Source organism: Arachis stenosperma, chromosome 9 (genome assembly GCF_014773155.1).
Source record: "Arachis stenosperma cultivar V10309 chromosome 9, arast.V10309.gnm1.PFL2, whole genome shotgun sequence".
Taxonomy (NCBI): Eukaryota; Viridiplantae; Streptophyta; class Magnoliopsida; order Fabales; family Fabaceae; genus Arachis; species Arachis stenosperma.
Genome location: NC_080385.1, coordinates 115142770 through 115159012, shown reverse-complemented (window position 1 = coordinate 115159012; position 16243 = coordinate 115142770).

Here is a 16243-nt window from a genome sequence, read left to right as displayed (position 1 = left end):
CTTATCTTATCTTATCTTTCGGGAGTTTTATCCCTATCTTTGTGGAACCGCCTTTGCTAGGCCTTTTCGGCCTTTTAGGTTTGGGCTGGGTTCCTTTTGATGGGCCTTCCCTTTGCTTTATTCGTCCGAGGTCCGACCTTTAGGCGTGAGCCTTAGGACGAGGTCGGACCTTTTATGAATTGACCGAGTTTGGAGGAGCCCGGTCAGGGTATGAACAGTGCCCCTGCCCGAGTTCGTCCTTTTTGGGAGGTCGAGCTCGGGCATAGTAGTTTTTCAAATTTCAAAAATGGCCGTTTCCTGTATTTATTGCATTTTACCGTTTTTCCTCGATTTCCGTTCGGGCTCTGTGAAGGCATTATTTATTTGCTCCCTTCCTTTTTCTTCGTTTATTCTGCTCCCTTCCTGTTTTTCTAAGTTTTGCCATCTCTTTTTTCGAGCACCGCTTCTTCTCTCTCTTTGTTCTTCTTCCCCGAATCTTTCCGTGTGTCTTTCCGGGGTTTCTTCTGCGCCGCCGTTTCGTTCTCCTTGATTCGGAGCTCTTCGCCTTCGTTTTCTTTCTTCCAGGTTTGTTCCCATGTTTTTCTTGTGATCATATGCTTCTGTTCTTTGTGTGGCTCTTGTTTGTTTCTTTTTTCTTTATGCCTGGGTTGCCCCAAAAAGAGGCGCCGCCGTTGTTTGTTTGCATATGGGGGGGGCTCTTTTTTTGTTCTCTGGTATTTTTGTTTCGGGTTTTGCTGAATGGGTTTTTTTGCTGTCTTCTTTTATGTGATTTTTGCTTTGCTGTTGTATTCTTCTTTGTAGGTAAGAATTTTATGTCTCGAAAGGTTCTTCAAGCGGTGTCGACCAAGATTCCAAGTGGTCTTGGTTGGGTAGACCCTCTTCCTCTAAGAGTCCCTTCTGTGGTAGATTCTGAGTATTTAGCTAGGTTCCGTAGGCACTGTAGCATATGTGAAAATAGAGAGTCTGAGAGGGATTATGAACTAGTAGCCCCGGATTCTGAGGAGAGAGTGTGCTTCCCGCCCCTAGATAGTTCCGAGAAGCTCTTCTTTTATGCTTATGATTGTTTTTTCTCTAAGCTGAGTGTCCGACTTCCTTTTACCGACCTGGAGTCCGAGGTGTTATGGTCTTGTAACCTTGCCCCTACGCAGCTCCATCCGAATTCTTGGGCGTTTTTAAAGCTGTTTCAACTTTTGTGTCAGTTTTTGGGCGTCGCTCCTTCTATTTCTCTTTTTTCCTACTTGTTTGTGTTGACGAAGCCGGGGTCGGGTGGAGGGAAGGTATCTTGGGTCTCTTTTAGGGCTAACCAGGGAAGGAAGTTTTGTACCCTTTATGATAAGTCCTTTCATGATTTTAAGAACTTTTATTTCAAGGTCCGGGCTACTGGAGACGCCCGACCTTTCTTTCTAGATGAGAGTGGGGAGCCTTCTTTTCCTCTTTGTTGGCAGGAGAATGTAGTGTCTGCTAAGTATACCTTTGAGAGTCTAGATGAGGTTGAGCAGGCTTTTGTGGGTGTGGTGAGCAGTTTATGGGGTCGGGCACCTCACTTGGACACGAAGAAAATGTTGGGAGATCCAAGCCTTCTCCGTTCCGAGTTAGGTAGTTCCCGACCTCTCCGAGATTCATCTTTTTTAGAATTTTTGGCTTTGCTTGTTTTGGTGGAATTTCTGTTGTGGTAATCCTTTTCTTTTATTTCTGCAGAGATGTCTTCTCAGGCGGATTCCATGAAGTACCTTCGTCGGACGAAGAAGTCTGTGGCCGCTCGGAATATTGAGGCTGGGGGGGCTTCTGCCCGATCTTCTCCGGAGAAGGCTACTGTGGGTGTCACTACTTGGTCAAAGACTATTCCGACTCCCCAGTTCCGAGCTATAAATCAAGATCCTCCGACTTCTGGACCTGCTACCTCTTCTCCTCCTTCGTCCTCGGGTCCTCCTCCCAAGAAACAGAAGACCTCTCAAGAGCCTGCGGGTTTTAATGACAAGGATTTCGATGCTCTTGGTTGGGTTGAACAGCATATTCTCCCTCAGACTTTTATTTCTACTGATGATGTGTCTATGGAGCACCATTTTCAGTATATGGCGCGGAGCTGTGTCCGGATGGCTAGTCTTCATGCTGCTATTGCCCGGGAGTTCAAGAAATCCCCTATTGGTGCGACCAGTTCCCGACTTGAGAAAGCTCAGTCTGAGTTCGAGAGAATTAATAAACTGAAGGCTGCCAGGATTGCTGAGCTGGAGGAGTCTTTGGAGAAGGAGAAAGCTAAAGCTACCGCGGCTGTGGCGGCGGCGAGTTCGTCCGAGGAGATGGCGAAGGCGGCGAAGGAGAATTATACTCGGGCACTTGCCGAGCTTGTGGAGACAAAGGAGAAGTTGCAATCTGCTCAGGATGATTTTTACGAGCTAGAGGGACATGTGGCTAAGGGTATGGATGCTATGTATGAAAATTTGAAGGCTCAGGTCCGGGTTCTTGCTCCTGACTTGGATCTGAGTTTATTCAGTACGGATAACGTTGTTGTGGAGGGAAAGATTGTCCCTGCTCCCAACGAGGATGAGGTTCCGGTGTCCGACCCCAAAGTTCCGGTGTCCGACCCCCAAGTTCCGGTTGCGAGCCCGACTTTACCTTTGGCCGGGGATGGATCTGGTGTGGAGGTTTTAAATCGAGATGACGGTGCTGTCGATGCTGTCCCGATTTCTATGTTTCTTCCGCAGCCTTCTGTTGATGTGGCGTCCGGAAAGGATCTTTGATTCTTCTGTAATCCTTTTTATCTTTTGGTTTTTTGCCCGGCCTGTGGGCTCCTTTTGTTTTTGGATGGTTTCTGTGAATGCTTTGGACACCCTTTTTGCTTTTAGCTACTTGTAGTAACTTTTTAGCTTATTATGCGGTGTTTTGTTCGCGTTTTGACTTTTTGTTCCGCTTTTATGCTTTTTTAGTTGTTTTTGGATAACAACTTTTTAGCTAGCGCTTGGAACTTTTGTTTTGCCCCTTCCTTTGATTTCGTTTTTTCGCTTTGTACTTTTTAGTTGTTATTGTATAGCAACTTTTTAGTAAGCGTTTTCGAAATCTTTGGCTTTCGCCGTTTTAAGGCTTCTTTCTTTGATCCGGGCTTTTTTCTCGGACCTCGGGCGTTCGAGTACCTCCCTTTGTTGGGTCCGACTTTGTCGTTGGTCGGCCTTTTAAGTTATTTTTGTAATCTCTTTTTATTTGGCTTTTTTGAGCCTTTTCAGAGTTGCTTTATAACTTCTCACATTAATTTGAACCTCGTCGCTTTATCTTTGCCGACCCTGTGTGGTCTCTTGGCAAATGATTTTTTGCGTTTTGTCGAGCATAAATTAATGCGCCTTTGGTGGGGTACTTTCTAGGATTTGTTTCATCATGAGGAAGAACAAAAGAAAATAGAAAAATTTGATTAGTATTAAAAAAGAAAGAATATTTACAGAGTGTTTACCCTTGACTAGGTCGGGTGCCTTACTTGACCGGGTGTCTCATTAAAAAACCCTTGTAGGGAAAAAGAGTACACCTCGGGTCAAATTTTTCTAGCTGTAGTACCGTCTTAGATTACAGGCGTGCCAGGCCCTGGGCAGCTCATTGCCTTCTAGGTCGGATATCTTGTAATAGCCTGTTCCTAAGACTTCTGTTACTTTGTAGGGTCCTTTCCAATTTGCAGCTAGCTTTCCTTCTCCCGACTTTTGTGTTCCGATGTCATTTCGGATTAGAATTAGGTCGTGAGTGGAGAAGCTTCGTTTTATTACTTTCTGATTGTATCTGAGGGCCGTTCGCCGTTTTAAGGCTTCTTCTCGGATCCGGGCTCTTTCTCGGACCTCGGGGAGGAGGTCGAGTTCTTCCTTTTGTGCCTGCGGGTTACCTTCTTCGTTGTAGAAGATGACTCTGGGTGACCCTTCATCTATTTCGATAGGAATCATTGCCTCCATCCCGTAAGCTAGTCGGAATGGCGATTCTCCCGTTGTAGAGTGTGGAGTTGTCCGATATGCCCATAATACCTGGGGGAGCTCCTCGGCCCATGCTCCTTTGGCCTCTTGGAGTCTTCGTTTTAACCCGGCCAAGATGACTTTATTTGCGGCCTCTGCTTGTCCGTTGGCTTGTGGGTGCTCGACTGAGGTGAATTGCTGTTTGATTTTTAGTTCGGCCACCAAGTTCTGAAAACTTGTGTCCGTGAACTGTGTTCCATTGTCTGTTGTAATGGAATAGGGGACTCCGAACCTTGTGACAATGTTTTTGTATAGGAATTTGCGGCTTTTCTGAGCCGTAATGGTGGCTAAAGGTTCGGCTTCGATCCACTTTGTGAAGTAGTCGACCCCTACTATGAGGTATTTGACTTGCCCCGGTCCTTGGGGGAACGGGCCGAGTAGGTCAAGTCCCCATTTTGCGAAGGGCCATGGTGCGGTGATGCTGATAAGGTCTTCGGGTGGTGCTTTGTGGAAATTGGCGTGTTTTTGGCAGGGGGCATATTTTCACAAAGTCTGTTGCGTCTCTTTGCAAAGTTGGCCAGTAGAACCCGGCTCGGACTACTTTCTTGGATAATGCCCGAGCTCCGAGGTGGTTCCCACACATGCCTCCGTGAACTTCTTCGAGGACGCTCTTTGTTTCTGAGGTCGGGATGCACCTAAGGAGGGGGTTTGCGAATCCTCTTCTGTATAATACGTCGTGAATTAGTGTATAATTCTGGGCGTCTTTCGTGAGTCTTTTAGCTTCTTTTCTTTCGGCGGGGAGAATTCCCGACTTCAGGTAGCTGAGTATGGGGGTCATCCATCCTTGCTGTTGGTCGGATATATTTAGCGTTTCTTCCTCTCTTATCACGGAGGGAGATTGTAAGGTTTCCTGGAGGAGACTTCTGTTGTTGCCTCCGGGCTTGGTGCTGGCAAGCTTTGAGAGGGCATCTGCCCGGGCGTTTTGTTCCCGTGGTATGTGCTGGATCTGTATCTCTGGAAAGTGGCGTAATTGTGCCTGTGTTTGGTCCAGGTATTTTTTCATAGTTGGGTCTTTGGCCTGGTAGCTTCCATTTACTTGTGATGTGATGACCTGGGAGTCGCTGAAGATCGTGATTTTCTGGGCTCCGACCTCTTCGGCTAGCTTTAGACCTGCTAGTAGGGCCTCGTATTCGGCTTGGTTGTTCGAGGCCTGGAACTCGAATTTTAGGGATAGTTCTATCTGCGTTCCTTGGTCGCTTTCGAGTATAACCCCGGCTCCGCTTCCAGTTTTGTTTGAGGACCCGTCGACATACAGGTTCCATGAGAGTGGGGTTCCAGGGGTCTCAGTGTATTCTGCGATGAAGTCGGCTAGATACTGAGATTTTATGGCAGTCCGGGTTTCATAGTGGAGGTCGAATTCGGACAGTTCCACCGCCCATTGCAGTATTCGTCCTGCCAGGTCTGTTTTTTGGAGGATGTGTCTCATGGGTTGGTTTGTTCGGACTTTGATGGTGTGGGCTTGAAAGTAGGGACGGAGCCTCCGAGCTGTGAACATTAGGGCGTAGGCGAATTTTTCTATCTTCTGATAGTTTAATTCGGCCCCTTGTAGTGCCTTGCTTACAAAGTATATGGGGTGTTGTCCTCGGTCATTTTCGCGTATTAACGCTGAGGCGACTGCTCGATTTCCAACCGAGAGGTATAGTACGAGTTCTTCTCCTTTTAAAGGTCGGGTTAGGATTGGTGGCTGCCCGAGGAATTCTTTGAATTCCTGGAAGGCTTTTTCGCACTCCGGGGTCCATGAGAAGGGTTTCCCTTTCTTTAGGAGCGAGTAGAGAGGTAGTGATTTTATCGCTGATCCTGCCAAGAATCTTGATAGGGCGGCTAGCCTTCCATTCAGTTGTTGTACTTCTTTGACACACGTCGGGCTCTTCATATTGAGTATTGCTTGGCATTTGTCCGGGTTCGCTTCGATGCCCCTTTGAGTCAGCATGAAGCCTAAGAACTTTCCGGCTTCTGCGGCGAAGGTGCACTTTGTCGGGTTAAGTCTCATGTTGTGTTTTCTGAGGGTGCCGAAGACGCTGGTGAGGTCGGTCAGCAAGTTTCTGTCTTCTTGTGTCTTTACCAGCATGTCGTCGACGTACACCTCTAGCTGTAGTCCGATGTGCTCTGAGAACACTTTGTTCATTAGCCTCTGGTAGGTTGCCCCTGCGTTCTTCAGCCCGAAGGGCATTACTACGTAGCAGTAGTTTGCCCTTGGGGTTATGAACGAGGTCTTTTCTTGGTCGGGTCCGTACATCGGGATTTGATTGTATCCCGAGTATGCGTCCATGAAGGAGAGATATCTGTAGCCTGAGGCTGCGTCTACTAAGGCGTCGATGTTTGGTAGTGGATATGGGTCTTTGGGGCAGGCTTTGTTGAGGTCTGTGTAATCGACGCACATCCTCCATTTTCCGTTGGGCTTTTTTACCAGGACCACGTTTGCAAGCCATAGGGGGTATTTTACTTCCCTAATGAACCCTGCGTCTAGTAGTGCTTGTACTTGTTCTTCTATCGCTTGCATGCGCTCGGGTCCGAGCTTCCGGCGTCTTTGTTGGACAGGTCGGGATCCCGGGTAAACTGATAGCTTATGGCACATCAGGTCGGGGCTTATGCCTGGCATGTCGGAGGCTTTCCAGGCGAAGAGGTCGGAATTCTCCTTTAAGAGGGTTATGAGTTCCTCTTTTAGGCCCGTTTTGAGGTTCGCTCCTATGTTTGTTATTTTTTCGGGTGTGTTCCCAATCTGGACTTTTTCGGTCTCTCCCTCTGGTTGTGGTCGAAGATCTTCTCGGGACTGCACTCGTCCGAGTTCTATCGTGTTGACCTCCTTCCCTTTTAGGCTCAGGCTTTCGTTGTAGCATCGCCGCGCTAGTTTTTGGTCGCCTTTTAGGGTAGCGATTCCTTTTGCGGTAGGGAACTTCATACAGAGGTGTGGGGTCGAGACTATAGCTGCCAGTCTGTTTAGGGTTGGTCGCCCAATGAGGGCATTGTATGCCGAAGTGACGTCGACTATAATGTAGTCGATGCTTAATGTTTTAGATTGCTCACCTCTTCCAAAGGTATTGTGTAGTGGGATGTATCCTAAGGGATGGATCGGGGTATCCCCTAGCCCAAATAGGTCGGTGGGATAGGCCTTTAGTTCTTTTTCTTCAAGTCCGAGCTTGTCGAATGCCGTTTTGAACAGGATATCTGCTGAGCTTCCCTGGTCAATCAGGGTTCGACGTAAGTTGGCGTTTGCTAGGATAATGGTGACTACCATTGGATCGTCGTGCCCGGGAATTATCCCTTGAGCATCTTCTCGGGTAAATGAGATAGTAGGTAACTCGGGCAGGGGGCTGTCTTCTCGGACATGATAGACTTCTTTGAGGTGTCTTTTTCGCGAGGATCTGGATGTTCCTCCGCCTGCAAAACCTCCATTTATCATGTGAACGTGTCTTTCAGGGGTTCGCGGGGTTTGTTCGGCCCGACCTTCGTTATCTCCCCGCCTTCTCTTCCTGGTCTCTTCTCCTTTCTCTGCTATGTATCTGTCGAGTTTTCCTTCTCTGGCCAGCTTTTCTATAACATTTTTTAGGTCGTAGCAGTCGTTAGTAGAATGACCGTAGAGCTTGTGATATTCACAGTATTCGGACCGATCTCTTCCCGCTCTCTTGTGTTTTAGCGGTCGGGGCGGTGGGATCTTTTCGGTGTGGCATACTTCTCTGTAGATGTCCACCAGGGAGACTCGGAGGGGGGTGTAGTTGTGGTACTTCCGTGGCTTGTCCGAGTTGGGGTCTTCTTTTTTCTTCTGTTCCCGATCCCGATCTCGGAGTGGGTAGGTTGATTCCTTCCTAGAAGAGTCTCTTAGCTGGGAGGTTTCCTCCATGTTGATATATTTTTCTGCCCGCTCCTGCACCTCGTATAGGGAGGTCGGGTAGCGTTTGGATAGGGATTGGCTAAACGGTCCCTCTTTTAGGCCGTTTGCTAGTCCCATGATGGCTGCTTCAGTGGGCAAGTGTTGTATGTCCAGGCAAGCTTTGTTGAATCGCTCCATGTATTCTCGGAGAGTTTCTTGGTTACCTTGCTTGATCCCGAGTAGACTGGGGGCATGTTTTGTCTTGTCCTTTTGAATAGAGAACCTTGTTAGGAATTTTTTGGTTAGGTCTTCGAAGCTGGTGATTGATCTTGGTGGCAGGTTGTCAAACCACTTCATGGCTGACTTGGTGAGAGTGGTGGGGAAGGCTTTGCACCGAATCGCGTCGGAGGCGTCGACTAGGTACATTCTGCTTCTGAAGTTGCTGAGGTGGTGACTTGGATCGGTGGTGCCGTCGTAGAGATCCATGTCGGGTGGTTTGAAGTTTCGCGGCACCTTCTCCTTCATGATCTCTCGCGTGAAGGGATCATGGTTGCCTTCGGGGGTGGTGCCGCGTTCTGTTCGGTCTTTCAGGTTGGCCTCTATTTTCCGCAGTTTTTCTTCTAATTCTCTGCGCTTTCGAGCCTCCCTTCTCAGATCTTGTTCAGTTTCTTTCTGCTTCTTTATGTCCTCTTCGAGTTGTTTTAGTCGGTCTTGTTGTGCCCGGACTGTTTCTAGAATCTCCGAGTTCTTCTCTTTTTCGGAATTTTGTGGATCTTTGTTTGGGAGTGATGTCTTTGGGCGATTCTGTTTGTTTCCTCCTGGAGTGCGTGGTGATAGAGGGCTGTCCGGTCGTTCTCTGGTGTCAATTTCGTCCTCTTGTTCAGATGCAGCGTGGTCATTGTTGAGAGGGTCGTCCGCCATGATAGAGGGATGACTTCCAGGTCCCCGGCAACGGCGCCAATGTTCCGGGGGTTACCTGAAACGTGTAGCTCGGTCGTCTGGAGAGGCCCGAGGTGGGGGTTCAGGGACCCGAGCTTGATATGCAGAGTGGTTGGTGGTTGTACCTGCAATGACACTCCGATGCTTAAGTTAGCATGGGTCCAAGCAGATATGTGTAGATGTGGAATGAATGTCATACCTGGGTGCTCCAGTGTATTTATAGTAGTTGGCCGTGATCTTCCCTGGATAAGATATTCTTATCTTATCTTATCTTTCGGGAGTTTTATCCCTATCTTTGTGGAACCGCCTTTGCTAGGCCTTTTCGGCCTTTTAGGTTTGGGCTGGGTTCCTTTTGATGGGCCTTCCCTTTGCTTTATTCGTCCGAGGTCCGACCTTTAGGCGTGAGCCTTAGGACGAGGTCGGACCTTTTATGAATTGACCGAGTTTGGAGGAGCCCAGTCAGGGTATGAACAGAAGGTATACAATGAAATGTGTAAAAATGTCATGAGGTTCAGATACAATGTCAAAAGATCCTATTAATAGTAGACTAGTAACCTAGGGTGTACAAAAATGAGTAAATGACGTAAAAATCCACTTCTGGGTCCACTTAGTGTGTGCTTGGGTTGAGCAGTGAAGCATTTTCGTGTAGAGACCTTTTCTGGAGTTAAACGCCAGCTTTCATGCCAGTTTGGGCGTTTAACTCCAAGTTTTATGCCAGTTCCAGCGTTAAACGCTGGAATTTCTGAGGCTGATTTTCTACGCCGGTTTGGGCCATCAAATCTTGGGCAAAGTATAGACTATCATATATTGCTGGAAAGCCCAGGATGTCTACTTTCCAACGCCGTTGAGAGCGCGCCAATTGGGCTTCTGTAGCTCCAGAAAATCTACTTCGAGTGCAGGGAGGTCAGAATCCAACAGCATCTACAGTCCTTTTCAGTCTCTGAATCAGATTTTTGCTCAGAACCTTCAATTTCAGTCAAAAAATACCTGAAATCACAGAAAAACACACAAACTCATAGTAAAGTCCAGAAAAGTGAATTTTAACTAAAAACTAATAAAAATATAATAAAAACTAACTAAAAGATACTAAAAACATACTAAAAGCAATGCCAAAAAGGGTACAAATTATCCGCTCATCAGTGTGTTCAAGAATAAATATACTGATCTAGGAGAATCAATAACACTATCTAAATTCTGAGTTCCTATAGATGCCAATCATTCTGAATTTCAAAGGATAAAGTGAGATGCCGAAACTGTTTAGAAGCAAAAAGCCACTAGCCCCGCTCATCTAATTGGAACTAAGTTTCATTGATATTGTGAGATTCATTGTATATTCTCTTCTTTTTATCTATTTTGTTTTTAGTTGCTTGGGGACAAGCAACAATTTAAGTTTGGTGTTGTGATGAGCGGATAATTTATACGCTTTTTGGCATTGTTTTTAGGTAGTTTTTAGTATGATTTAGTTAGTTTTTAGTATATAGTTATTAGTTTTTATGCAAAAAATCACATTTCTGGACTTTACTATGAATTTGTGCATTTTTCTGTGATTTCAGGTATTTTCTGGCTGAAATTGAGGGACCTGAGCAAAAATCTGATTCAGAGGCTAAAAAAGGACTGAAGATGCTGTTAGATTCTGACCTTCCTGCACTTGAAGTGGATTATCTGGAGCTATGGATACCCAATTGACACACTATCAATTGCGTTGGAAATTAGACATCTTGGCCTTTCCAGAAATGTATAATAATCCATACTTTGCTTGAGATTTGATGGCCCAAATTGGCGTCAAAACACCGGTCAGAGACCCTTTTCTGGCGTTAAATGCCAGAACTGGCATAAAAGCTGGAGTTAAACACCCAAACTGGCACCAGAGCTGGTGTTTAACTCCAAGAGAAGCCTATGCATGTGAAAGCTTCAATTCTCAGCCCAAGCACACACCAAGTGGGCCCCAGAAATGGATTTCTGCACCATTTACTTATTTCTGTAAACCCTAGGTTACTAGTTCACTATAAATAGGACCTTTTACTATTGTATTTTCATCATTTGATCATCTTTTGATCATCTTTGATCTTGGGATCAGGTCTTTGAACCCTTTTTCGATTGTTTCATGTTATTTGGGAGGCATGGCCGACTTATGTATTTTTAACATTGGAGTTTCTACACATCATAGATTAAGGTGTGGAGCTCTACTGTTCCTCATGAATTAATACAATTACTACTGTTTTCTATTCAATTCAAGCTTATTCTTGTTCCAAGATATCCATTCGGACTTCAACATGATGAATGTGATGATCAAGTGACACTCATCACCATTTTCACTTATGAACGTGTGCCTGACAACCACTTCCGTTCTACCTGAAAACAAGCTTGAATGCATATCTCTTGGCCTCCTGGTTCACGATGCATGGTTGCCTCTCCTGACAACAGAGCTTCCATTCCGTGCAATCAGAGTCTTCGTGGTATAAGCTAGAATCAAATGGGCAACATTCTTGAGATCTGAAAAGTCTAAACCTTGTCTATGGTATTCCGAGTAGGATCTAGGATGGGATGACTGTGACGAGCTTCAAACTCGCGACTGTGGAGCGCAGTGACAGTGCGCAAAAGGATCAATAGATCTTATTCCGACATGATCGAGAATCGACTACTGATTAGCCATGCGGAAAATCGTAGAGAACCATTTTCACTGAGAGGATGGATGGTAGCCATTGACAACGGTGATCCACCTACATATAGCTTGCCATGGAAAGGAGTATAAATGATTGGATGAAGGCAATAGGAAAGCAGAGGCTCAGAGGGAACAAAGCATCTTCATACGCTTATTTGAAATTCCCACCAATGAATTGCATAAGTATTTCTATCCTATTTTATGTTCTATTTCGTTCTTTTAATTATCAAAACTCCATAACCATTTGAATCCGCCTGACTGAGATTTACAAGATGACCATAGCTCCCTTCAAGCCGACAATCTCCGTGGGATCGACCCTTACTCACGTAAGGTATTACTTGGACGACCCAGTGCACTTGCTGGTCAGCTGCACAAAGTTGTGTATCACGATTTCGTGTACCAAGGGACCTCTCACGTGTACAATCACAAGCAATACAAACAAGTAATACAAAGGTAGATTCAAGTAAAGCAATTAGCATATATAATTAGGCAAACCAAGTACAATTAAGCAAACCCAAACCATTCAAACCTATGTAAATGATGTATGCATGCCCTATGGTTGATGAGTCTCATATGTCAGTTATCAAGCTAACTCGACATGTTCGGTAGCGAACCCTAGACAGTCCCTAAGTGCGCATCCCCAAGAGTCTATGCATATATTCATAATCATTCATCAATTAATCTCATCTTTTTGAGGGAATCTGGGGAGTTAAAGTGTCCAGTCACAACTTGCAATGAAGGGTCAATAGAATCTCAAATCTCAACTTGGAGCAAGTAGAGCCAATGCACTTCATCTACCCAGTAACTCAGATAAATTCTCATATCACGTGTCATTCTCTACCAAGAGCAAGTGGGGGCGAACCACTGCATCTATCCCAAGAGGCTCGAACCATAATGTAGAGCAAGTGGATCAATGCCACTGCATCTACCCATGCAGGTATATCTTAATTAGAATCATTCTCAATATCAATTTCATTATCAATATCATTCTCAATTTCATTATCAACCTCATCTTCAATCTCATCTCAATTTATATTCAATCTCAATTAAACTCATTTTTCATTATCATCCTTCATCATTGGTATGCAAAATCGTAAATCACACTTTTCACAACTCCGTATAGCTGACCAGCAAGTGCACTGGGTCGTCCAAGTAATACCTTATGTGAGTAAGGGTCGATCCCATGGAGATTGACGGCTTGAAGCAAGCTATGGTCATCTTGTAAATCTCAATCAGGCGGATTCAAATGGTTATGAGATTTTAATAGTTAAAAGATAAATAAAGCGGAAGATAAAATAAAGTTACTTATGTAGTCCCTTGGTGGGAATTTCAGATAAGCGTTTAGAGATGCTTTGTTGCCTCTGAACCTCTGCTTTCCTACTGTCCTCATCCAATCATGCGTACTCCCTTCCATGGCAAACTGTATGTTGATGGATCACCATTGTCAATGGCTACCATCCGTCCTCTCAGTGAAAACATGTCCTCTACGGTTTCCCGCATGGCTAATCAATTGTTGGTTCTCGATCGTGTCAGAATAGAATACATTTATTCTTTTGCACACTATCACTGCGCCCAACAGTCACGAGTTTGAAGCTCGTCACAGTCATCCCATCCCAGATACTACTCGGAATACCACAAACAAGGTTTAGACTTTCCAGATCTCAAGAATGCTGCCAATTGATTCTAGCTTATACCACGAAGGTTCTAACGTCACGGATTCGAATGCTCTATTGTCAGGAGAGGTGATTCAGATCCGTGGGTCAGAGACTGATAAACCACTATTTTATGGTTTATCTTATGCTCAATTGAGAGGATTTTATCAACTCTTTACCCACTTATTCATACTATTTGCATGTTTTATATTTGCCTTCCTAATTATGTGCTTTGATTGAAAACATGTTTCTTTGGACTTATATTTGCTTATTATTAATCTTCTCTTATTTTCATTCGATGCCGTGATTAGTGTGTTGAGTAGTTTTAGATTTTCTAAGGCAGAATGACTTAAAGGATGAAAAAGGAAACATACTAAAAGGAAAGGAGAAAGCAAAACGGAGCTTTAAGGAAACTGGTATCCACGCGATCGCATAGACGACGCGATCACGTGCCAAGCACGAATCAGCAGCAACGCGGCCGCATGACTGACGCGACCACGCGCCTTAAGCAGAACGCACATGACGCGGTCGCATGACTGACGTGACCGCGTGGCAAGGAAAGGCTCCGAATGACGCAACCGCGTGACCCACGCGGACGCGTGACAAAGGCCACGCACCAGAAATTGTAGAAAACGCTCATAACGAGTTCTGAGGCCCTTTTTGGCCCAAATCCAAGTCCAGAAGTTACAGATTAGAGGCTATAAAGTGGAGGAATGCATCCATTCATAGGAATGCCTTTTCATACTTCACTTCTCATGATTTAGATTAGTTTTGAGAGAGGTTCTCTCCTCTCTCTCTTAGGATTAGGATTTAGGACTTCTCTTAGTTTTTAAGAGTGACTCTCAATTCCAGGTTCTTTATTTTTATTTATCCCAATTTAATTTATGAACTTTTCCATGTTAAGATTTGAATATTTTATTTAATGATATTTGAAGCATTTCAGTTTATGATTGTTCCTTTTTATTATTCCCAATCTGAGGATATTGTTATTCTAGTAGATTTAGTTTTTCCCCTTTTGGCCTTGGTTAAATAATTGGTGACTCTTGAGTTATCAAATTCATTGTTAGTTGAGAATTGGAATTAATTCATCCACTTAACTAACCTTCATAGTTAGAGGTTAACAAAGTGGGAAAAGAATCCAATTCTCATCACAATTGATAAGGATAACTGGGATAGGACCTCCAGTTCTTATACCTTGCCAAGAGATTTTATTAGTATTACTTTATTTTACTTATCATATAACATATTCGCACCTTACTTCCAAAACCCCAATTTACAGACTCATAACCAATAATAAGAACATACCTCCCTGCAATTCCTTGAGAAGACGACCCGAGGTTTAAATATTCGGTTATCAATTTTAAAGGGGTTTGTTACTTGTGACAACCAAAACATTTGTACGAAGGGATTTCTGTCGGTTTAGAGACTATATCTACAACGCGACTGTTTTTATGAAATTCTTTACTGGCTAAAATCCTAACGTCAAAATGGCGTCGTTGCCGGGGAATTGCAAACGTGTGCCTTATTATTGGTTATTGTAAATATTTTTCTTTTACCTGTTTATTTGTTTCTCCTTTTTCCCCTTTATTTCTGATAACTACTATAAATTCTCACCCCTCTCTCTTTGAGTTTAGTTCTAACTTTGTTGAAGGAAATAGAAACCACAGCAGGAATATGCATCAAGGTCAGACCAATCAAGGATGGATGGAGCCAAGAGGATCTAATCAACCCTTTAGGCAACAACACCATCCTAGATATCATGGACAAAGACCAGGCTACAATGCATCCCAAGCTGATAGATATGGTGGACCACCTTGTAGCTACCAACAAGGCCCACCCTATGCTCATAGATCATCCTTTCAACACAACCTCAACCCACCACACTCACAAGCCCCTTTCCGCCATTCACCTCCATATGACCCTAACCCTCAACCACCATACCAACCACCTTATGAGCCATATGAACCATATATAGAACCACCCCAATTCTAACCCAATTACTCACAAGAACCACCACTTCAATATTCACCATCTCCATATCCATCAATCCAAGAGCATTATGATCCTACTTATGAAAACCGAGTGCATCAAGAGGCAAAGGATCGTCTCAAGGAAACAATGGATCGATTTCAGGCAACCACTCAACAACTGGGGGCAAGTATTAATTCAATGGGCTTCTAGACGCTTAAATACACAAGGATCAGCCACAGCCCCATGTGGACAGTCTAGTGAAGAGCATAGCATAAAGGAGATACCAGAAACTCCAGTGGACAAGACAGAGCATGAATTCATACTAGAACAAGTAGAAGAAGCTATCATTGTTCAAGAAGAAGAGTTGGTTGAAGACTTAGGAGACGCAGAACCTCCATGGGAAAGACAAGACATAGAGCCTCCTTCCAAGACAGTTGAAATTGATGCTGAAGAGGGTGTACAACCTCCAAAGCATATCATAGTTGAAGACTTGGAAGAGGTTGATCAAGAGATGGAGATTCAAGAAGAAGAAGCACAACCTCCCATGCCCTTGGAAAGCAATGAAAAGGAGATTGAATTGAAAGAGAGCTACCAAGAGGAAGAGGTTGAAATTGAAGAAGTTTGCAAAGAGGTGGTAATTATCAGAGAAGAGCACAAGGGAGTGGAGCTTGCAATTTCATTAAAGATACCTCCCCCTAAGTCGCCATCATCCTTCACAACATTCAAGTGGGTAAAATTCATATCCCATAGCTTTCTAATCCCACTTGAATATGGGCTACTGGAGACGGATGGTCAACTTAGAGCTCTTTGCGGCATTAAGAGTAAGAGGAAGATGGCCAGTGATAAGAATTGTCAAGCAAGGTTCAACATGGTTGTGTGCTCAAAGTTTAAATGCAAAGGTTGGTGTAAGGCTCAACTAAATGGGTCTAGGAAGTTGTTTGGACACTTCAGTGAGAATTCTAAAACTGAACCACCCGGATGGAATCATGATAATCAACTTGAAGACGGGTACAAAAGCAAGGTTTGGGACCCCGGAATTCATTCCAACAATCAACATTCTTGGGGCCTTGTAACTTGCTTTAACTTACTTGAAGGCTTTCTGCGCCTAGTTTGGGACCCCGGAGGTTACTGGAGATACAAACATTGGTGGAGATTCCTGGATGAGTTCAAGCACAAGCCACCATAACAAGGAGCTCACCAAATGTCCAACTTAAGGACTTTAACTAAAAGT